The following is a 24,371-nucleotide window of genomic DNA, read 5'->3' on the forward strand; positions in this document are numbered from 1 at the left end:
CCCAGACACTCAATCTTTTCAATATCTGCTTTCATTCTGATTCAGAAGAAGAGAAATATTTCTCAGATTTACTGAAATAATAATTATGGGAAGCTTGAGGTTATTTTAATTTCACAAGGCTCATAGGGTTTTTGAAAAAAGAATATTCGGTCAAAATAGCTAATAAAAGAACTTCTCTGAACTGTAATCACACACACTTCAAAATCACATTAAATTTCCAACTTCCTCTTTGGGAATTATAGCAGTAAATAATCTTATTGGAAGAAATCAGAAGAGTAGAAATGGGAAAAGTATCAAAGATCCCACCTGATACAAAGCAGAAGATAATGAAGAAGCACCAAAATAAAACCACACTTTTTGCAGCACACATCTACTTTACTTTTGCATGAAGCAGGAACATGTTCCTTGCTGTTAAAATTTTAATAAGCATCCTTGGATGGCTTTTTCCATCCTGCTGTTTATTTTGTTGCAGGATTTCTCCCCAAAGTCCCCCTGAGCCCCTCAGAACTGCCTGCTGCAGTTCCAGCTCCTCTGGACCGAGCTGGGGTGATCCATGCCCAGCCCCAATATTTCAGTGCTGCCATCTTTTGGGGCTGGTGACACAGGGAAAGGAGGGCACAAGAAATCCCTCCCTTCCTGTGGGAGAGCAGCTTTTGTGGATCCTGGCATTGCAGGGGGAAGGAAAACCCCAAAGGGAACGCAGAGGTGTTTGCTGGGGACACCAGGCAAGGGCCAGGACATGGAGCAGGGACACCTCCACAGCTGTCCCTGTATGTGGCACTCACACACACCCCCTCCCTTCTGGGACTGAATGTTTGGAACACTACAGAGACTGGGAAACATAAAGAAAAGAAAGAAAAAAGAAATCCTAGTGGTACTTCTATCAAACAGAAAATGAAATGGTTTTTTCCCTGAAGTCTTTCCCAGCATGTAAGTGAAAAGGGCACACTGCTGAGAAGTAGAACTGCTTCTCCTTGCCATTGTTCACATTCCTTCTTTAAGGATTCATTCCTATACTTCAGATAAAAATCCCCCAGTCTTGCAATGAATCAGGTTTTTGAAGAAATGGCTCTTAACTATCTTCAATTAAGGCTGAATTACAGCTTTTCTGTTTTTCACTTCATTAGTTCCTTTTTTTCCTCAGAATTCAGCTTATGTTCAGCTCTCATCTGATCTAATGAGTTGCCTCAATTTGCATCTGAACAAAAAAAAAATTGTGGAGAGAAGATGGATCTCTGTATACTGCAGCACAGAGCACTGTCAGAGCAGAGCAGAGCAGGGAATAGAAACGTGGAACACCCAGTTCCACACGGGACTGATGCAGCAAAAAGACTCACAGTGATTTCTCATGCTTCTTAATAACATTCATATTTACTATACAAAGTGTTAAAGTAACAATAAATAGCAAAACTACACAAACCATAAACCCTACAATTTGTCCTGAAACAAGGGGGGAAAAGACTGATATAATTCCTATTGTTAGCAAGATGTTCTAGTGTTGTCTGCAAATTAATTATTTATGGTTCAGTAGCATTATTGTCTTTAAGGAATCTCTGAGTTTGATATAAATATGTGAAGGAGTGGGAGTATTTTAGCATGTGGGGATGAAAAGAAGTCAGGAGATTGAGTCATTGAGTATTTTTGTACATGGACCAGCTTTGTCAAAAGATTCCCAGCCCTGGGCTGAAGGCAGCCCCAGGTTGTGTCACACACCTTTGTCCCCTTCGGGACAGAGAGCAGGGAGTATCAAACCCCTCTGCTGAGTTCTGCCCCAGGAGCAGATCCTGGAGGGATGAATCCTAATTGTGTGCCTCTCCTAAACAACATCAGGAGAGGAGAGCAGATTCCAGCAGCTCATTTCTCTCTCGAAGATGTTTGTGAGCCCAGAGAAACCCCCCCAGTACACGTGCACCACAAGGGCAAGAAAATATCCCCTTAAAATATCACCAAACCAAAACAGCTTTCCCCCACACACACAGAGGACTCCCACACTTGTCACACATTCAGCACTGCCAATCCATTGAAGACAGAATCACTGCCCCATTTTTTTAAAGTCTCACTGGAAATGGTTCCACAGCTGTAAGTGTCTCATCAATACATAAACCAAAGAGCTGGCTCCAACTATTCCTGCCAGGAATATCACTTTCTTTCTAGACAGGAGGCATAAAATCGTTTTTAAAAATCAATATAATGATATAAAATATGTAATATATCCAAATACATCATATATCTAGCAGAGTGTGTTGGGAATTCTGTCCAGCTGAACAGCCCAGAAGATATTTTACCATTCCTGCCTAAGAACTGGCTGTGGTGCTCCTGGCCCAGGTACACCAGGCTCACTCACATCACTCCATTGGATCCAGCTAAAAACAAGATCACATCCAAACCAATTAATCTTCATTTGTTTCATTTTGCATCCCTCCAGCCTAATGAACAGATCCCTCTCACCTTTTAAACCAACCACCTTATTCCCAGCACAGCTTTGTCCCCCTTGCTGGCTCTCAGTGGCTCAAGCTTCACTGAAGTCCAGGACTTCTCCTGCTCTGCTCATTGGCCAAAACAAATCTGGAAGTGTCTTTGAAAAGAACATTTCTCTATAATTCTGCCAGCAATGGTTGGGACAGTGTTTACTGTGTACAAGAGATGATGGAAGATTGAACCCATTCTTAAAGCACACCACCCCTAATAAATGAGGTGTTAATGGGAGAAGAGATGTTCTTAATCCTGTGGAAATTAGGGGCTTGATTTGAGGTCGGGCTGTCAGCTCTCCATGCCTCCATCAGCCACCAGCATCCAGGGAAATGCAGAAGCAGAGGAGGATGGTGTTTCTCCTCTGCAAAAATTCCCAGTACTTGCTGAGCAATGTCTCTGTCCAACTTTCTTGCTAAAAAAAATCTTTGATCGATGAAGCTGACGGACAAACAGGACAGAAAAGTGCTCCAGGGGCATGGGTGGTTCTGGCCAGGCTGCAGATTTCCTCACTGGCCATGCAGAAGTGGCCCAAGAAGATTGTTATTAAAGTGCTTTGACTAGAACAGCTGTTTTCTCTGGCCATCTCTAATTAGGCTGGCTGGGTTTATTAGCTATTTAAACGAAAGGCTGCTGTAAGCACCCAAAGGGGATCCTTCTCACAGAGCCAGTGAAGCTTGAGGGTTTTGTGTGTCTGTATTCAGAAAACAGCCTTTAAACAGCCCAGTCACCTGGTGTGGATGAAGGCAGCAGAGATACTTCCAAATGCTCATTTTTAAAACTCTGAACTACAAATAAAATGAGAGAGTTGAGGTGTACAGTGCTGGCAGATAGCAAAACTGTCGTGCTGGGGGTAAGGAGAAGGAGACAAAGTCTGTGCAACAGAATACTTAAAAGGGTCAGCAAGTGTCAAAATGTACAACTTTGCTCTAGCTTGTCCTGAGGAACATAAACCAATCATGAAATTGTAAGTGGGGGCTTGCTGAAGACAAAAGAACTGCGCTAACATCAGACCAGGGCTGCCTCCTCCTTCCTTCTTTTCTGCTCCCCACGCTGCTGCTACACAAAGGTGCCACTGCCTAAGATTTCAACATGAAAGATTTAAAGGTGTCACCATTTCATTGAATGCAGGGGCTCAGCATCTTACCAAAGTGGCCAATTTTCCATCTCGGAGAGGCGACGATGCTGCCACCAACCCAGAAAAAGTCTTCAGCCAGACGAGCCACTGAGAACTTGTTTTGAAGCAAGGGAGATTTTGAGATATCCATATCTGAGCTGGACTGGAAACAAGAACTGATGGCCTTAGGAGGTATCAAAATTTTGTAGTACACATTCTCCATGTAGCAGAATAAAAATGTTATTAGAAAAATAGAAAATAGCCATTGATTTCCAAAATCCACTGGTATTTTTCAGGTATTTTTCAGGTTGTTTCAGAAAAGTTTCTTAGCTAAATTAAGCTTCTTTCACAATCCAGATTCAGAACATTAAAATCCCAATAAAATCCTTTTTATTGTGATGTACCTGTGACTGCTTTGGAGGATTGGGTGGGCTTCAGTTCAAGATTTTAAAGAAGACACATGATGGAGCATGAGGCAATTTGGCAGGTGGATGAAACCATTTCTGGACAGCAAGGCCTCCTGATGATATTCTTTTCCTCCTGCTGATTTTCTTTTTCCTTTGGTACTTTCCCAACTGCTTGGCATCATCAAGACATTACAGCAATTTATAGTTGTTGGCTCCTCCACCACTTCCTCCTCCTGACAGCGATTCCCACAAGGAGAAAACCCTTTCCCTTCTTTGGTTACAAACAGATTTGCAAGTCCCACTCTTTCAGGGGCTCTACCTGCTCTTCAAAGCCAACCACCACCATCCCCTGCAGTAAATAATGCACAGTTAACAGCACAATCCATTCCCCTCTCTGCCCTCCTGAGCCACCCTTGCCTTTCACTGTGGATCTGCCCAGGTGCATAAGCTCTTCAGTCTCTTTCCAGGGCTGGAAAAAAAAAGAATAATCACATTTTCTTCTCATACAGCTCTTCAAAATATCATTGTGATGGTTTTCTTCTCTTCTCTGAAGGTTCTCCTCACTATTTTAATGGGCATTTCTGATAAAAGAAAGAATATTTCTCTCTAGGCAGCAACAACTAGATACGATGGAAACACAGCAACACATGTTTGCTTCAAATCCTAAATCCATCACAGGCACTAATCCTAAAGCTGTGCTCCTGCCCTATCCTGTCAAGGGATTTAGGTGACACGTTACAACTGAAAAAAAAAAGGTTTCAAATAAGTGAAATAAGTGCATTCTTCTTCTGCTTCTCTTCTTCATCTTCTTCTCTTCTTCTTTCTTCTCCTTTTCCCCCAGTACCTTTCCACCTCACACTTTATTTAGGAATGTCTTTGCAGGCTGACACAGCCACAGGAGATCTTGCTCAGGGCACAACCAGGCAGGTCCTGTGCCCAGAGCTGCTGCACCAGAACCAGGAGCACTGAGGGGGCTCCAGGACTGACAGATAAAAGCAGGTGAGGATGAATTTTTAAAAAGCACTAAGTCACTCCCTCATTCCATTTGAAATGCACCCCTTGAAGTCCAAATACAGAAATCTGTCACTTAGGTTTTCACAACCACTTAAGCTACATTAAGTTTTAAGTACAATAGACAATCTCTCTTGCCATCTGTGATCTGTACAAGGAGCCTCATATGCTTCTACCCTGATGAGCTAAACACAAATTGCCCATTTAAAAACACATTCATTAAGTGCTTCCTACTCTTCCTTTCACAGTTTGAAAAAAGCTTTGGAGTAGTTAATTCTGGAGATGATTCACTCTCAATTACAAGTTGTTTATTTCACCACCAATGCCCAGAGTTCTTATACTGGGCTTGACTCAGAGTTTAACCACAGATTAATTCCAAACTAGAACCAAACTGGGTCTGCACCACAGGAAGCAGTGATGCTATGTACAATCTTGCCACTATTTATTCAAACATTTCAACCACAGCCTTCCACCCTCCTAAGGCATCTTTCAAGAGCAATTTAGTGAGATGACTGCAAACTGTCATCAGGGAAAGAGCAACTCCTGTAAAATGCTCAGAAGGATCTGTGCATCCCACAGAAAACTCTGCCCTGAAGGGGAGAACAAAGGAAACCTTGTTCTAAAGATCCTAATCCTTTCTTCACATGAAGCCTGGGCCAGGACGAGAGCTGGGACCTGTGAGTTTCATTGTCTTCTCTATCACCTGCTTCTCTGAATTCCTCAAATAAACCCAGAAGCATCTTTGTGTAATGTCCATGCTTTAGAAACACCTTAAATGGTGAGAATGTCTCTGCTGTTCCTCACAGGGAAGGAGAGAGAGCTTTGAGGCTCTCAATTACAAGGAAACAGAGTTAAGGCAATAAACCAAAAGTATTGCAGCTGTTTAGCTCCTATTTTCCCCTCTTGCAGTACTAATCAGGTTTCCTTGCAGTTTTCCAGGGTGTGCATGCTACAGAATCAGTGGCTGGCACAGAATGTTAAAGGTACTCCCTTCAAAATTCAAATATCAGTTCTGCCAGGACATCCCAGAGTCTGCATTCACCATTTTTGTGTTATCAACCCGGGGACAAGGGGAAGGGAGGAGAAGAGGGAAATGTAACTCCCACTGCAGCATTGCTCAAGATATTGGTTTCATGGTTCATAATTAGAATTCTGCAAATGCAGGGCTTCAAATATGGATTTGGTTTTATTTGAGTAGAGAGAAATGCCAGTGATTTATAGCACTGGAAAAGAGCTATTACAATATTCAAGTTAAAGTTAGATTTTTAATCCTAAGAGCACACAGAGAAGGTTAATTTAAATTATTTCAGTTGACTATCCACACACCCCTTCAGGCCTCCTAAGAAAATCCTCATGGAAACAGAGAAAAATAAAATCTTTTAGAAAGCTCCTCCATTTATTATGCTGGATAACAGTGTGGAAAAGCAGCAGGGAATAACAAAGGGTTAAATTGGACACAATCTCTCTCCCAACTCTTAAGCACACTGAGCTGAGGACTTAGGATCTAAGCCTACTGAAATGGGTTTCTATTCTTGCCTCTCTTGACATCCTCAGAGCAATCTTGCTCACCTGACCCAACGGGGAGATTAAAGACTTCTTCCCACAGCACTTCAGGAACGTTTTATTGTCTGAGTGTAACAAAGGCTCTTCACACCACGAAATAGATTTTAAAACCAACATTGTCTGAGTCTGCAGGCTGGCCTGTGGCTTAGCTAAAAATGGAACTGAGAACACTCGAACAATGCTGGAATGTCAAAGTCTTGCAGTGGAAGAAAGTCACTTGGAGAGTGCCAGAGGAGCCAGACTCCATCCCACAGAAAGAACATCTTGAGGAAGACACAGGAGCACAACACACATATGGTTTGGAAGATGGAGAAAAGGGAACAGGATGGAGATCCTCCTGAGACAAATGGGTTTATCATTAATGCAATCCTTCAGGAGGGAGGGATTCACTTGACTGCTGAGGGATGGGAAAAGGGTGAACAGTTATGTAATACAAAAGGAAACAGCTGCAGACCTCAAAGTAGAAAAACCAGAAGTAGAAATTTCAATATCCTGACTGCCAAAGACATGAAACGTTACAGAGCTGGCAATGTGTTTGACCTGCAAATCCTCCAGGATTAGACCTGTGCCTTCCCAGCCCTGCAGTCCCTTTACCTTTGCATGGACACACTACAGACCCAGTTTACCAGATTAACAAACTGACCTCGTCACAGGAGGCTGATTCTGAAACTCTGAGCTGTTCATGGGCAGCTGTTAGTGATACACAGAAGAACCTGGATGCAGCTTCTCCCATTTCCCACTTCCCACCCAGGGAAATCTTGCTCCTAATGGCTGTAGGATCACAAGAAAATTAGTAACAACAACACAGTCATAAAATACAAGGAGGAAGCAGAAGAAATCAGTGCCTTCTGGCACACCTCTTTCTCACTTTTACCCTCCCTGTTGCACTTTCACCAGTCAAAAAACCCTGTAAAAATTGCAGAAATTCTATTTACAGCTACGTCTTAGCTACCCCAGCCCAAGATCTTCACAGGAGTTAGCCAGCCTGTTACCACCTTCTGAAGCACTAAATGCAAAGATGTTTCTGAAATACCAAAAGCAAAAACATCTCACTGAAGTGCACATCACTAAAATAAGTCAGGAATATTCTCAGTTATGGTAAAGGTCCAAAACCCCACATCCATGGGCACAAACTCAAGCAGCAGATGACTGGACTTGATGAACCAAAGGTGGAGGATGCTCATTCACTTCTTTTAAACATGTGATTTTTGTTTCTTCCCTTTCCCCCAGAAATGCTGCTTCCCAGAGGGCTAAAGCAGCATGAACTGGGCAGCCAGACCAGCCAGCTCAGCTGCAGTTTTCTTCTCTCTGCTGGAGTCTTTGTGCTCCCAATGCACTCTGCTTTTGCACAGCTGTGTCTGCATGCAACATCTGCCCACTGTTTTTAGTGTGGGCTCTTCCCAAGAAGAGGGATTTGGGGAGCAGATGCTGATGGAAAAAAGACATTCACTGTTACATTTTCTATTTTTGTCTTTCAGCTAAAACCTTCTGTATTAGTTCTATCAAGAATTGTCTAAATCGATCACTTTCAGATGGTTTTGGCTCAGAAAGGGCAGAGCACCTGCTCTGGGGCCACAACCTTATCCCAACTGTGCCTAAGCTGCCTTTTCCCTAATTCTAGCCCAGCTCCACCCTCTGCCATGGGCACGGGCAGAGCCTGCCCCACCATCTGGCAGCACCTCTAAGCACAGTAATCCCCCCTGGAGATTAACACTGCACATCTTGCCCAGATCAAGTGGAATTCAGGTTATTCCATGGCCCCTGTGCCTCACCCACCAGGCCTCCAAGTGAAACATTTGTGCACTGGCTCAGAACATACTCAGCAAGTTTTTGAGCTTGTCTGAAATCCACCTGCCTTCAGCATCCATCCACTGGCAATTCCACTGGCAGAGGCTGTAACATCACATTTTCCTGGAGCTCCTTTCCCTGATGGAATTCACAGTGGGCAAACCCTGGCACAGCTGCTTGAGGCAACCACAACCATGAACTCCCCAAAACTGTTTCGAAAGTCCCATTATTAAAATGAACCAGTTGTGAAATCCTTTAAATTACTTCATTCACCTGAAGGAGTGTTTGTGGAAAGGGGACCCATTAGCAACAACAGCACTAATTTAATGACAATTATTCTGCCTCCTGCCATGATGTTTAGTTTTCTTGGGCTCATCTGGAAAAAAATGATGCAATTATTTTAATTGAGAACAGGCTTTGTGATTTGAGCTGCTGAAGTCTTTTTCTTCCAAAGCTGTGACAAACAAATTTTGTCAGTTGTAGAAAAATGTAAGCAAAAAATGAAGGTTTTAAGACTACAAATGGTGCTCTAAGGTCACCTTGTCTCCAACCACCAACTTGTATAAGAAAATGTCCCTACACACTTAATTGAAGTAAGATCATAAACCCTTTACATTTAAAGGTCTTTCAGTGCTTGACCATCTGTTCAGGGCCATGGGGCATAAACACAGAGAGGGAGATTAAGGCAGGTTGGGACAAAAGCAATCCATCAATATGATCACTCCTTCTAGGAAAACCCCTCTAAGAACTCAAGAATCCAAGGAAAAATGGGCACAGGAATGCAAGACAGGTTGAAAGACCTAATACTGAAATGCATCACTAAAAAGTGATTTTAACTCACAAATTTTACTTCTGTATTTGGGATGAATTTTAATGTATTCTATCTGTATAAACTGAGAACTGTTCCAGACCTTCCTTTTGAGCCATGTACATTTTGAAATATGTGACAGACTCCCTATTTCTTCAAATATAGACCAGTCTCATGAAAGATGGGGGAAAAAAGGAGCTGCAATGGCTCTAGGAATAACTCAGTCTCTGTCTTCATTCAGTGCTTTTCTCAGCTTCTGTGACATCTAAGAGACAGCCTTATGAGGCTGTTCTTTAAATTTCCCTTAACTTATCAAAAACTTATCACTCAACAGAACCCAGCATCTGTAAATCTCAGAAACCAATGGCGGGTCCTTCTGGAAGCTTGAAAGATGACCATAATTGTGGTTTCCTTTGAGCAGGAACCACCTGCTGCAATCCCAGAGGGGAAGATTACCAGCAGAAAGCAGCACAGAGAGTGCAGAGTGCTGAGCTGGAGCCCCCAGCAAGCTCAGGGGCTGCAGTCTCACAGCTGATTGCCCAATTTCATTTGGTCCTGGATTCAGTAGGGCTCAGGTAAATGTGCAGGAAGTAAAGTAATTGCTCCTGAGCTCTTACAGGAAATCTGTTTCTGTCTTTTGCTGTGGCCTCCAATATCCACCTCAGCTCAAAACAAAGCATCCTGACAGATTCATTTCTCCCCAGGGCTTGGAGCCAGAAGATAAGCAGGCATTTGAAGGCTGACAAAAGTGTCAGCTCGCTGGCTGAACTGGAAAAATGGGCTTTCAGGAAAATATTTTATAGAGAGCCACATTTAACAGAGGTTCTGGACTTTGTTCAGTACTGGCAGGTCCACATTCACTCCATGTCAGATCACATCATGCCAAAAATTTAGTTGCTCTCTGCCACATAATGTCTTTAGACCTGCAGAGGCCAATATAGTTCATCCCTCTGTAATTCCCTGAAGTGGGAAAGCTTTCCCATTTAGCTGGACTGGATTCACATTCCCCCCACAAACGATTGTCAGGGACAGAAGGGATGTGAATCAGCAATCTGCACGTATGCTACCAGTTAATTTGAAGTTGTGCACTTAGCATTAACATGACATTTTCTTTGCAATGTTTCTCTATTTTTAATTTTTTTTTAAATCAAGTTGAAGATGAGGCATCTGGAAACCATCTCTACTTGAGGGTTAGACCAGCAGAAACAACACCTTCAGTAAAAGGCAAAATCAGGAGCAGTGATGCTGGAGAACCAGAGAACACCTGAGTATTGATCTTCCCCAATGAGAGACATTGTGCAAATGCTGTTCCTGGGAGGCTGAACTTCTGCAGCCACATCCCATCAGCTGTTCCACTGGAAGATGTTTGCCAGCTGTCAGGTTTTTGAAGGATTTCCCCAGACAAGATGCTTCTCTTAGGAAGTCTCCTCCCAGTCTCCTCCCAATAGCACTGACAGTATCAGTTGTTTCTTTACTGATAGCTGAACATTTCAAAATTACAGGGAACAAGGAATATTCTGGATCATCAGCAATGACTCCTCAGCCTCTAGTCAGCCAGAACCCCTTAAAAAAGGAGAGTGGCAAGTCAGTGGAACCCCAGAGCGTTGAGAGCCTGGATGCTGGTGCCTCTCACTAGGAATGTTTGAACAGACCATCGTATGAAGGCTTCTGGAAGCTTCCATACGCTGGGGAATTACTGGCTTCATGACTGCTTTTATATCTAAGTAGGAAGAGAATCCCTTTAGGGAGGAGGAGAATTTCCTTTTAATGCTGCTGGTGACAGCAAGAAATGGAACCCTCAAAAAGAACCTTCATGGAACCCTGCCTGTGCTTCAGCCCATGGAAGCCCTGCCCATGCAGCTCTGCTCTTTTCAGTCAGCCCATTTGTTTTCCAGGTGTTTCCACTCCCTGGCTTAGAAGGACACCATCTGGCAGAAACACCAAGCAGGATAAATCACAAACAGATTCAATCTCAACCTCAGCATCTTCCTACTGCAAGCAAGGAATCAAGCTGAGTAACTGCTAGCTGGGTGTTCTCCAGGCTCTCCTCAGGTGAGAGCCCCTCTCCCTCATTCCTGCTTTCAGAAGTTGGAAGCTGAGCCCAGTAAGAAGAAGCCAAAAGGACTTAGGGTGGCACAACTCCTGCTCCATCACACCTTCCCTGAGGAGCTTGTCTGTTTAAAGTACAAATGCACCCTGGTGCATTTTTAGAGAACAATAACTGGATCAGGAATACTCAGGCTGTCCCATTGTGACATTTTCAAAACCAAACTATTCTGGTTTTCTGTCCTGAAACACTTCTGTTAGAAAATGCAATCATTAAACGTGTGGTACGGCTCTCCACTGCCAGAGGGCAGGGTGAGATGGGATACTGGGATGGAATTGGGAGGGTGGGGAGGTCCTGGCACAGGGAGGGTGAGGAGGTCCTGGCACAGGGTGCCCAGAGCAGCTGTGGCTGCCCCTGCATCCCTGAAGTGTCCAAGGCCAGGCTGGACAGGGCTTGGAGCACCCTGGGATAGTGGAACGTGTTCCTGCCATGGCAGGGGGATGAAAAAAACCCAATATTTTAGGTCCCTTCCAACCCAAAGCATTCCAAGTTTCTATGATAAATGTACCACTTCAGCCAACTCAATCCAAAACTTGAGGATTTACATATTCTGAAGATTTAAGAAAACCACCTTCTTTCCTTGTAACAAAAAAAGTTCTTGCTTCTAGAAAATAGTTTCTCCCTCTTTGGCACATTGTTCATTTAAAGCTTCCATGCTCCCAAATCTCCAGCCTCTATGCCAGCAATATGGTACAGGTAAATAAATTCTTATGCCAAGTATTAAAGTCTGCTTTTTTGCTTTTTAAATAAATATTGACAATGCCCAAATGCATCTCATTATCTCTGCTTCATCCTTAACAAATCTCCAAGGAAATTGGTTAACATTTGCCTGTTGTTGTGATGCACATGGAGACTCTCTCATTATTTACCTGAATTGTTTGAATACTTCTCAGATTCATTAAATCTGTTGCAGTCTAGAAGTATTCTTGGATTTTATAATTATTTCATCAATAAACAAAATAATTTCCAAAATGGTCATAAAAGTATGGAAAAAACAATGACAATTCTATGTACAACTGAAGCTTTTTTTTTTCCTATGTGATGTTCTATGGTCACTTCTTCCTTTTTTAATTACAGTTCTGCTCTAGAATGGAACCCTTTAAAGTCAATTTGCTGTAATTCTCACATCCACATACTTCTTCAGTTTCTGGAGCAGTATTTGCTGCAGTGATGAGTGACTGCACAGCTACAGCCACACCTGAGTTACCTGTTGTCCTTTTCTCAGTGAATGGCATTGCTGGAGCTTATTTTTGGTATTTTAATAACAAAGACAAGGCAAAGCCAAACCAGAGCTCACAGGTATGAGGTTTGCTTCTGACAGCCAAACACCAAGTTAGAGCCAAGCATTTTTCCACTTTGGTAAAGTTTTCATCTAGAAATGACTTTTAGAAAAGAAGAGAGAACTTTAAAGATTGCTTCCTTCAAAGGGGATTGAGGAACAGGCACTAAGCATTGATTAGTTGAGTGAGGGATACTGCTCTGCCTTCCCAAAGACACCAAGGTGTGAGACCAGTGTCCAGAGCAGCTTTTTTGAGCACACAGAACCCAAGACATCCTCCTTTACTTGTTGCATAACTCCTGTAAAACCACAAGCCTAACAGGCATAAAATACAGAATGCATACAGACAAGCAGCCAGGCACTGGAGTCAATTAATTTACATCACAGGGAAGGGTTTCTCTCTCTGGGCTTTTCCTGAGTAAATCAAGGAGGAAATAAAGCTTTTAAAAATAAAAATTGGGCTTTTGAGAATTGGTCTTGAGTTCATAGATTCATCAGCCATCAGTACAGGAGGGATGAGCTCCAAGTTCAGCATGCAGGACACTGCAGCACAGTTTTCCCAGCTCGAGGCACTTCCCTGACTTCACCCCTGGTTTAATCCCACCAGGGAAAACTTCAACCCCAACTGATTCTGTGCACTCTTCTTGTTGGATGGGTGTAAAGAAACTACAGCTAATGAGTAGCAAATCACCTGTTTTAAAAAATTAAAACAATACAGCTGACTCACAACAGTACTAGAGTCTCTTTTCTCTCTTCTAATGTGGGTAGCAGAAGGTCTCAGGTTAAAAATAGAAAGCCTTTCTTATGGTGACAGCAGCGAGTGAAGCAAGCAGAAAAGGAACATGAACATACCTGGTGCACTCCTTCGTTGCACACTTTATGCAGGAGGAAACAGCCATTAGAGATACATTTATTATTTAAGCTTTAGTGATAGTAGGAGGCAAAGGTGCAGCAAAAGCTCCCTTAAGAACCTGCTGTATTTGTTTAAAGCATTTAAGTTTGAATAACAGAAAAGAAGTGACCAAGGAAGCTTTGTCAACTACACTTCCCAGTAAAACGAATTTCCCTCAGAAAGGGGGTTAAAATAAACATTTTTTCCCCTTACCTTTTTCAGGACTGAGGCATTTAATTGTGCTTGCATCATCCATATTCCAGTGAGAGATTCAAGTAAAAACACCAGAGGAAGCAGCAAAGACCATATGCACATCCCTGATCTTTCAAAGGACTCTTGTAAAGAATGAGGAGAGGAGCAGTGCCCGTGGTTTCACTGCAGCATCCGAGGGCTCCTGGGGATGCCTGCTGCCTGTGCTCTGAGCAGGCTCATCCTTTATTCCCTGTGCAGGGGTGCAGCAGGAGCTGCTGCCAGGTAGAAGCCAGTGCAGGAGCTCAATGAATGTTCCCAGCCTTTCCCTGCAACTCAAGTGTTCAGCCACCTGGGATAACTGTTCCTTAACTCTTTGCCTCCCTGCTCCCAGGCAGGACGTGGGGATGGTTTTTGCTTTACTCCTTTGGAAAAGAACTGAGGGGAAAACTTGTGGATGTCAGCAAAAAAGCACAGAGGATAATTCACTTTTAATTCCTCTGGGATGTGTTGCAGTAGGCAGAAAACATCAGTGAGGTGCTACTTCATTTAGGAAGGGGAAAAAAACCAACCTCTTTTTCATGTTAATGCCTCCCCTGTGTCCATTCAGCATCCTACACATTGTTATGGGATCCTCCCAGACTTGCTTGAGTTTAGAAAGCAAGTCTACAGCTACTGATAAAAATAGGCAAGCTGTTCTTTTTGGACTCCTTTCTAACTCCTTTTCTTGGCAAAGATGACAAATTTCCCACCTTTTTAACTTGCAAGGAAATATTAATGCAGGATTAATGGGATATGGCTAGGAAACCATGCACATTATTGTAGCCTGTGTCCCAAAGCACAGTGCAGGAGAAGACAGACACAGACCTTTGAGTTCTGTCTAAATCCTGGAGAAGAATTTCAGCATCTTGGTATGAGGGTGCTGCCTAAAACTCCGACCAGGAATAGCTGCCCCTCCTAAATGCCACTGAAATACACAGAATAAAACAATTTGTTCCTTTGAGGACTTGAAATCTAATTAAACATGAATGATAAAGGATTGGGAAAAGTTAGAATCCCCTCTAGGAAAGCAATCTGCTGCTGGGGGGGCAGGGTAGGCAGGATCCCAGCATCCTGCCCAACACCCAGGGCATTCCTGCCATGCAGGCAGTGACCCCACACAGGTCCTTCAGCAGTGCTGCTCTGGATCCTCTCCCCCCCGACTGCAGGAGCTGAAGCCAATCTGGTTGTGCTGTTGGTGTTGCCCTCTTGCCTTGAACCTCCCCATCCTGACCCACTTCAGCCCACGAGGTGCTGTGGAATGCTCAAAGTCACTTTCTCCCACCCCACTCAGGCTCTCCACACTGGGAATGCTGACTCTCCTTCATATTCCCAGCTCCTGCAGCTGGATTCTCCTGCTGTTTCCATCCTACATCAACTTTGCATTTTAGATATCAGTCACTATGGCAGAAAGATCAAGATCTTTGCGAGATCTGACAAAACCCTCTGCAGTTTTCATTTCGGCACAAATCCCATGGTCATTGCCATCTAAGGAATGGCTCCAGGACTTGGCTCAAGTTTACTTTCCATAAAACATTATCCTCTTTGCTTAGTGGCTTTCAGCACTAGCTGTGTCCCCTGAGGTCCCATCTCCTGAGCAACCCCTCCAGAAGCACTTGAGGAGCACTTTGTGCAGGAGCCTCTGGGGCCTCCTGTATTTACACCACGTTACATTTGGGCAGTTCCTCTTGCAGCCACTGGGCTTTAACACAGGTTTATCAGGGTGAGCACTGCACACAATGTGCCAGCTTTATCCTAAAAGTAACTCTCCTTTCTGTTCTTATTTCCTGTTGGCAAGTGCAGGTTATCAACAAATCTCATCTCATATCAGAAGGGAGAAGATGGGCAAGTGCTGAGGCCCAGAAAGTGCCTGTCAGACAACTTCCCTGGAGAATCCCATGGCAGGAAATCTTCCCACTGCAGGGAGGGCTCAATTCACTGCTGGAGACAAAGCTCCCATTCAACACCACCTATTCCTCACAACCTGATCAAGACAGAGCAAATTTAAAGATTACAGCTAAGGATGATCAACTAATTCACTAATTACCCCATCAAATTGAGGAAAGCTTGTTGCTTCACCAGGCTATGCTTTCTTTAGAAGAAAAATATACTCCCATCTGAGACTATTAGGGATTCAGGATCAGTACCTAATTACTGTATGACATCAATTTCATAAAATGAAATGTTTTGTTTCTCTGGGAGTTTTTTGCTGTGCAGTTAGAACAGGGTCACAGAACAAACGTCAGAGAAACATTTGAATGCCTTCACAACACATGCAAATTTTTTGAAATAAAGAGAACACAGACTGTGCTATCATCGAGACCAAAGCATTTTACATTAAAAGATTCTCTTATTCCAAGTAATGTCTAGTCTAAACCAGGAAATTTCTCTGTGCAAAGACAGTCTGCTGACTCTTGAAATCAATGACAAACTTTTATCTGGATTTGTGGATTCTGATTCATAGCAGAAACTCACATGTGGCTGGGAAAGGTCACCAGCACTCCAGTTTGGAGAGCACAGTGCTGGCATGGAGCAAACCTACCCCGTTGTCAGTTCCGTATTACACAAAGCATAGCATGCCCTAATTCCTTCATCCTCCATTCCCAGCTCTCCAGCTCTACCAAACAGAGCAGAAGAGTGACTTGTGGTGTGCTGCTGTCACTTCACAAAGGTTTAAAGTCCTAAGAAGGGACTAAAAGGGGCCAGGACTTCTCTCTATTCCTTCTTTCCAGGATATGCAGAGGAAGCCCAGGGTGTTGCCACTGAGCAGCTGACCCTGGTTGGGGAGCTGAGCCATGCCCTGACAAAGATCTGCCCTTGCTGTGTGGCTGCACTGCCCACACAGGATCCTGAGCTACCCCAGGGCCACAGCCCCATCCTGGCTGCCTGGAAAGGAACAGGGCACTTCCAGAGAAACAGCACAAGGCACCCAAGCTGATGGCACAGCTACATTATAATTTATCTACACATTCACCTACACATACATCCTTCATCCCAAGGCTCCAGCTGCCACATTTTATCACATTCTAAGACCTGTTTCCTGACAGAAATAACAGAGATCTCATTGCCCAGCACAGGGGAGGAGTGTTAGCCCTGCTGGGGACTGAATGAGGCAGCTGGGAAATGCAGCACCACCACATCACACCACGGTTAAGTGGGGAATGGAACATCCACAATGGTTAAGTGGAGAATGGAACATCCACAACATCAGGGACGTTCTAAATAACTTCTGAAAGTCAAACACTGAGCTCTCATTGAAAGCCATTAAACTCCATCCAGAGAGTTCCATCTCTCACAAGCCGTGGCATCACTTCAAGACCTTCTATAAATCAACTTCAACACATGTGGGTGTCTGTTCTTAAGTTTTTGTTCCCATAGTTACCAATGTACTTTACCACAGAAGAGAACAGCAGGTGGCAAGACATAGAACAAAATCACCATTCTCTTAACATATGAAGAGTTGGGAAGTTTCAAATTAAGATTTTATTGCAAAATGTTTACAGACAGTAACCAAGACAAACACTATCAGATTAGAAAACTCTAAGATCCTTCCATACATTTAATCCTGGGTCAACAAAAAATTCAACATCCAGTAGGATGATCAATTTCCAGCCCTGCATCAGATGATGCCATGGGATTGCACAATCTACTGCAGCAATAGTTTTGTCTTTGTAATTTGAAATTCTCCCGAGGTCCCCTTGATACCTTCCCATGTATTTTCTGCAGAGAAAAGGTGAAGAGGCCCAGCATACTGTATACAAGACAGATTTCTCCAAATAAAATTATCTTGGTGGGATAGAAACAGTAAAAACAACCACCAACAGTCTGTTCAACTAAAACAACAATTGACTTGAAGGCTGCTATCAAAACTCTCACAGCTTGAAAGTAATAACTTCTCCATTGTCAACACAAATAGAGGGCAAACTGACTGGTGTTGAATGTGCTGTAAATACCAAGGAGATGCTTTGCATAAATAAGTTTTGTGACTCTTTCTGTAATAAAATCAGACACTGTGGTGCTGTGTGCTGTCCATTGCCTTCTGCTCCTCCTCAGGCAGAGGAATAAAGGCAATGTCCCTCACATGTGCAGTGCTACAGGCTCCCATCCTGCCACATGTGTGACAGCAGGACAGGAATCAAAACTTCACAGCCAAACTGTACCTGCTCCTGAAACCCCCTGCCAGTGACCAGCTCACCTCCCTGGGGGCTCACCAGTCTGTTTGTAACACAGAGCTACCACCCATTCCTTTGGCTCTCAGAGGTATCCACCATTCCTTTGGCTCTCAGAGGTATCCACCATTCCTTTGGCTCTCAGAGGTATCAACCATTCCTTTGGCTCTCCCTTTCATCCCCCTTCTCCCAAACTTCCACTGAGCACCAGAAGGAAAGAGAACACTGACAAAGCTGGTTGAACTAAGCTGGTTTAACCTGATTTTTTTTCACCACACAGTTTCAGAATAAACAACATTTACAATCTCTATTATTTCTGTCTTAGATCTTTTTCTGATTTGGAGTTTGGAAGAACTGAAGTGTTTTGGTGGCCTATTTTCTTATAGACCTATAAATCATCTTGGCTGTTTGAGGTTTACAGGGAACACACATTCTTCCAAGAAAATCTGTGTTACATAAGATGGGAAGATGCTCATGTCTAGCAGAGAAGGGGGAAAGGCAGTAATGAAAGAAGGCAAAACCAGTTCCAAATAGATCTTGGGGTCTTAGAAAGCCTTCAGAAGTAAAGCTCAGCTACCAACCAGACTGAACTAGAGCTGAGTTTTCAACCACTCCAGTGACAAGAACAGCATACAGCACCACAACCCCAGCCCCACACACACCTCGAGCCTCTCTGCAGCACTTCTATTTCCTGCAGTTTTATAAACAAGTTTTCAATGTGTTTTCGAACTTCTGACTAACAATCTGAAAATGAGGGAAAGATCATTGGCTGGACTGCTTTGTTTAGACAAAAACACTTCAGTAAGTGGTTATACTGTGTGCAGGTGATAAAATCTGGAGGAGCTGCAGTGACAGCTGCAGACAGATGTGTTTGCTGCTGGAATTCCTGCTACTTCTTTTCAGATCACTAAAAGGAAAACATAAAAATCCCTTGGCTTGCTGCTCCTCTTTGTCCCTCCAAGGTTTATAACTGAAAAGTCGAACTCTGTGTTAGATCTTGCTGCACAATTGCTCTCATTGTGGTGTCATGGAATATCTGACAAGCTGCAAGCAGCCCACAGGCAGCAGTGTAAGCTGCCTTGCAGAGTGGCTGTGTGGGTCTGCCTGCAGCCAGAGCAGTTTCCCAACTGCAGGAATTCTGCCCAGCCAGAGCTGGCAGGCAAACAGCTGGGAGCTGGACACCTTAGGGCAGGAGATCTTCCAGTGTCCTACAAGGAGTTGTGTTGGAAGTATGATCCTGGAGATCATTTCCCTTCCCTCTAGTTCCTCCCTCACAACACCTTCCCTGTCTCTTCTACTTCGTTTTGTCAACTCCTCCAGGGAGGTGCTACACCTCAGTTACTCCAGTGAGTCTGGTTATCCCAGATGCATCCAAGCAACAGAGACACAGTTCACAAAGATTCATGTTCAATTACCTCAGATCCCTTTGTTTCTCCACGCAATCTTTTTTCTCCCCTTAAAAATAGAAATGCATTTAATATTCTTGCTTGAGTGCAGCCCTGCACAGTTGCTTTATCCCATGGTTCTGCTGTTGGTAGTGGAGGGAGCCTGCTCACAGCTCCCTGCTCCTGCTCCTGTTACTGCTTGTGACATATTCCAGCCTGCAGCCCATTGTCTGCACAGCTCTGCAGCCTCTGAGAATCCGGTGTCAGCACTGTGGGAGAGCTGTGCAAAAGGCACAAAACAACCACAACCAGAGGAGAATCATGGCTGCCTGAACTACATTGATTGTCCCTGTGAACAGATAATAACCTGCTTCAGGGTAAATCTCATCTTTGGTGTGTGCTGAGGACAAGAGATGAGATACCCAAGACAGGAATGGAGCCAAGAAATAAATTAATCATTTCATTTTTCAGCAGACAGCACTCTGACACATATGACAAAATCTCCTGAGCTAATTCTCTCCCAAAATCAAAACTTGCAATTCATTCAGTCACAACTGTGACATGGATTTCTGAGCACAGACACAGTTCTCAGACAGTTGAGCCATGAAAAACGCACGGTGGGGTGGAATTGATTACTAATTAGTAATAGAAGACACATATGCTTGTATCCATAGAAAAGAGCTGGGCTGCACTCTGCTCCATTGTCCCAAATAAATTGGAAAAGATAAATGCATTGCTCTGTGAGGCACACAGTAGATGAGGCATTCATGCTTTGTTAAACTTTCCAGGCACTTGAGGGTGTTTGAAATTATGATGCATGTTAAATTTAAGCAGATTTATTATCCACGTGTTCCAAATGCAATGAACACTTCACTGCCTCACATTTCCTACTTTAAAAATAGCAGATTTTCTAGACTGAACACACAAGTGTGTCTTGTGTAGGTCTAACATAAAACCTCTAGTCATACAGATGCTCAGAAGCAGCAATTAATGCCTAATTTTAAACATTTTCCCATCTATTTATGCACACACAGCTTCAAGTGCCCACAAGAGCAGGTACAATAAAAGACTTGCATAATAATAGTGGAGAAGTGCTGGGTCTTTTTAAGCCAAAGGAATTTTGGGTGCTTTGCATCAGAAGTTCCTAAATAAAAAAGTTTTAACACTCAGATCACTCCACCTGTTGCCAAAACGAGGACAAAACATTTTGCACTCTAAGGCCTGATAATTAAATAATTAGGGTTGCAACCCTAATACATTTGTGTTTGGATAAACATTGTCCAAACTTTGTTTGCCCACACGAGATTGAAGCAGAGGATGAAGATGCAGCAACACAAGAGGATGGGTATAGAGTGTGGAAATTATCAGGCACTATCTGCACTAATTAGGACTCTGGGTACTCATTAAGAGGAACCTTTCTGTACAGTAGAAAAGTATCTCAAACCAGACCTTTTTGTAGTTCACTTTGTATTTTGTAATTAGAACAAACTCCCATAGCAGATACATGATATTTCTGTGTCAGCTTTTCGGGGTGTAGAGGAACCAGAAATGAGATATCCGAGTTCCACATGAAATTTTCAGGCTTGCTCCTTTACTTCCCAGCACTCTCCTTATGCAATGCTTTAATTTAGACTATCCTGAGTACTGGTGCAGAATTAATCAGGTCAGCAAAGGGCCTGCCAGCCACGATTACTGCACCTTTAAATACTTCTTTTCACCGTCACTTCAGCTGTTACTCTGCTATTTTTAAATCGGTTTCAAACTCAAGACCCACGGGCAGGGGGCAAATCCTTCCCCAAAAATGCCATGGACAAGGGACCCACACCAACCTCAGCTCTTGAGGTTATTCCCCTTTTTCCTACAGCTTGTTTACTGGATTGTTAAGCATTCTGGCAGCAAATGGAAGGGGGTGGGGAAGAAGACGAGCTGCCACATTTCTAAAATTAGCATCTTCTGTCTCCGAGAAGCCTGTGGAGATTTAAAAAAATTAGGTTTCTCTGCAAGATGCAGAGAGATGTGGAATTTAAACTGCGTTACACAGCTAAAATCCTGAGCTCTGTTTCATACCTGCGAGCTAGTTCACCTACCTTCCTTTTCATCCCCCTTCTCCCAGCTGTCACTTAGAGACTGTTACAAAACACCTGGTCCATTTTATTGTAAATGGAATTGCATCCTTGTGCCCTGTCATCCCCAGGAGCCAGTCCATGGAGCCACAGACTCGTTCCCTGTTCCAGGTCACTCCTGCTGGGCTCTCACACAGCCTCTGGGGGGGCTGCCATTCCCTGCTCACTGCTTTTCTGCCCTCAGCTGTGGTTTTTGGGGCTCAGGTAGCAGGTAATGCCCTGCTCAGGGGATGTGTCGTGTCCTTCTCCAGTCTGGGATGTAAGCATTCCTTGCAGAGCCTGCTGCAGGAGCTGCTGTGCCATATTGTGTGTGGATAGAGCCAGGGTTGCTCCAGTTCCAGGGCTGAGTTGTACAGGCATGTTGGTTTTAACACACACACTGCCATGAGAACACCATGAAAAGTAACATTTTGGTCTTTGCTGTTTATTAATAAAACCCAACAGTGACAGAACTGACTGTGCCTCAGTTCCTTCAATGCCTCCATTGCCATTTGTTCTGCACAGAAATAACAGAATATTATACCAGACCTGTGCTGAAAAATCCTAACCCAGAATACTGGGCTTTCACAGATGGGCTTGAAGTTAGAAATGGAAGAGACTCAAGAATAAAACTCAAGTTTCTTTCCAAGAACCACTAAGGATGCCAAAGTCTTCCTTTGGATCACCTTGTGAAGGAACCAAAGACTCAGCCATGACACAAATGCAGACTGGCACAGGCAGAATTAAAACATATGGGACCAGAAGGGTTTGTTCCAAAAGTCCCTTTTCTTCTTTTAGCAAATATATTTATTCTGCTGCTATTAACAAGTCACAGTTCATGTCTTAGGACAACTATATATGCTTAGATTTCTTTCAGGTATTGGAAGCATCAGCGTGCAGTGTTACAGCAGAAAATTGTGAAAAAAAATGGGAAGGCTTCAGGATTTCCACAAAGGAAAGTTCCCAAAATAATTAGTGTATTTTGAATCAACATGTTTTGGTTCATCAAAATAGTTACTGGCTTAAAAAGCACATGAGATAGTATATAGTGTATGTTATTTATATATATATATTACAGATTAGATGTACCTGGCAGCATGTAGTATAGATTAGATATATATAGATTTAAATGAGATGAGATGAGATGAGATAGGATGACATGAGATGGTTTAAAACAATGAAAAAATATGCACTTTTTGTTCTAAAACTGACAAAATAGGTTTATTTGAACCTGCAGTGAAATATTTTATCTTTTTAATCTGACACGAGAAATAAATCTAAAAAAATTCTATTCTACAAAGCATTTCCCATTTGGTGAAACCCCACAGAGCCAAAGTAAGGGATTTCATTCAAGCTGCACAAGGCACCTCTAGTTAAGATGGTTAGTACAAAATTTTTCTCAACCTGATTCTTGCAGTTAAAAGATAAACTTTCCTGCCTGGAGACAGAAAAATCACATAAACCTGACCCAAAATCCAGCAGAGAAAATCAGAGGGTGCAAGAGACACCAGTCAAGGCCTTGTCACATCCCAGGGCTCTCCTACAAACAGCAGAGGTGCTGCAGGTCCTGCCTTAGCACAGGAGCTTGCTGCAAGTCAATTCTCTGCACATATCTCTGCCTGTCACTGCTAAATTACAATCACAGTCACCCTTTTTAGCTGTTTGCACTGATTAAATGAAAGCACAGAACTCAGTTTATCTGATTAGCCAGTGTGAGCAGCAAAAAATTACCCTGCAAGCAGCAGCTTCAGTGTTCTTAGTGACACCCTGCACCCACTTTATCTTTGCTCTGCCCTCTCAGAGGGCAGCCCTTGGAAATTTCCAGGATCAGAATTTTCCCTCAAAGCTGATCTTACTCCAAAGGTGTAAGGTGACCAAAGGTGCATGAAACCTTCTTGTCTCCCCTTAAGGGAAACCCCTGCCCCCACCAGAGCAGGGAGCTCAGCCTGTCCTCACTGTCCACAGGCCAGGGTTTGTTCATCCTTGTAATAAATTATGGATGCCCCCCCATACACATCTGTTACTCAAATCACCAGTTAATAATGTATGAATAAATGAAGAGACTGCTCTGAGGGGAGAGAGCTGTGGGGGACTAAACTTTGAATTCTCTGCTACAGCAGCAAGCATCAAAGCTGTACTGCCAGGCTTGACCTCAGCTGGGTTTTCTTTTTTAAGAGGGTTAGAACTAGCACCTTATGAACATGAATGGCTGAACAGCAGGGGCATGGCATGAAAGCTGGCCCAGAAACACGGGGAAAGAACGAAACACCAAATGAAAATCTTGCCAGAAGCACAGGGGTATCAAAGGTCTTTGCTATCTGGTGTCAGTCTGAACTGGGAGTGAAGGTCACAAGTGAATTGATAATTCTCACCAGAAATACACTGTTAATTCTCACTAACAGAGTTCTCAGTCAGGGGAACAGATGCCATTTGAAAATACAAAGCCTGCAAATAAGAGAAAAGGTGAAGAATGGCTGCTGAAGAAGTTTCTACGTTTATAGTAAGCTTGTGCATCACATGCTCCAGAACTGCAAGCTGGGACCAAGCGCTGCTGGCTCTCAAGCTGGAAACATGACCGTGTGCTTAGCAGCCCCAGCTGGAAAGAGCGCTCGGTGCGGCCTCGGAGGCGGCGCTCGGGAGGGGACAGTGCCTCCCCAGCCCGCGGGTACCGCTCGGTGCGGCCTCGGAGGCGGCGCTCGGGAGGGGACAGTGCCTCCCCAGCCCGCGGGTACCGCTCGGTGCGGCCTCGGAGGCGGCGCTCGGGAGGGGACAGTGCCTCCCCAGCCCGCGGGTACCGCTCGGTGCGGCTCGGAGGCGGCGCTCAGGAGGGGACAGTGCCTCCCCAGCCCGCGGGTACCGCTCGGTGCGGCTCGGAGGCGGCGCTCGGGAGGGGACAGTGCCTCCCCAGCCCGCGGGTACCGCTCGGTGAGGCTCGGAGGCGGCGCTCGGGAGGGGACAGTGCCTCCCCAGCCCGCGGGTACCGCTCGGTGCCGCCGGGATGCGCTGCGGGCGCACGGAGCGCGCTCCGCCGCACGGGAAGCGCTCC

At 44.0% G+C, this 24,371-nt stretch overlaps 1 protein-coding gene across 1 annotated transcript in view; it reads right to left on the minus strand.

Moving 5' to 3' along the window:
- The window catches only part of PLCH2 (phospholipase C eta 2), a 75,353-nt gene that overhangs the window by 31,967 nt on the left and 19,015 nt on the right, over positions 1–24,371 (minus strand). The gene's annotated exons all lie outside the window — the stretch shown is intronic.

This window comes from Serinus canaria, chromosome 21 (genome assembly GCF_022539315.1).
Source record: "Serinus canaria isolate serCan28SL12 chromosome 21, serCan2020, whole genome shotgun sequence".
Taxonomy (NCBI): domain Eukaryota; kingdom Metazoa; phylum Chordata; class Aves; order Passeriformes; family Fringillidae; genus Serinus; species Serinus canaria.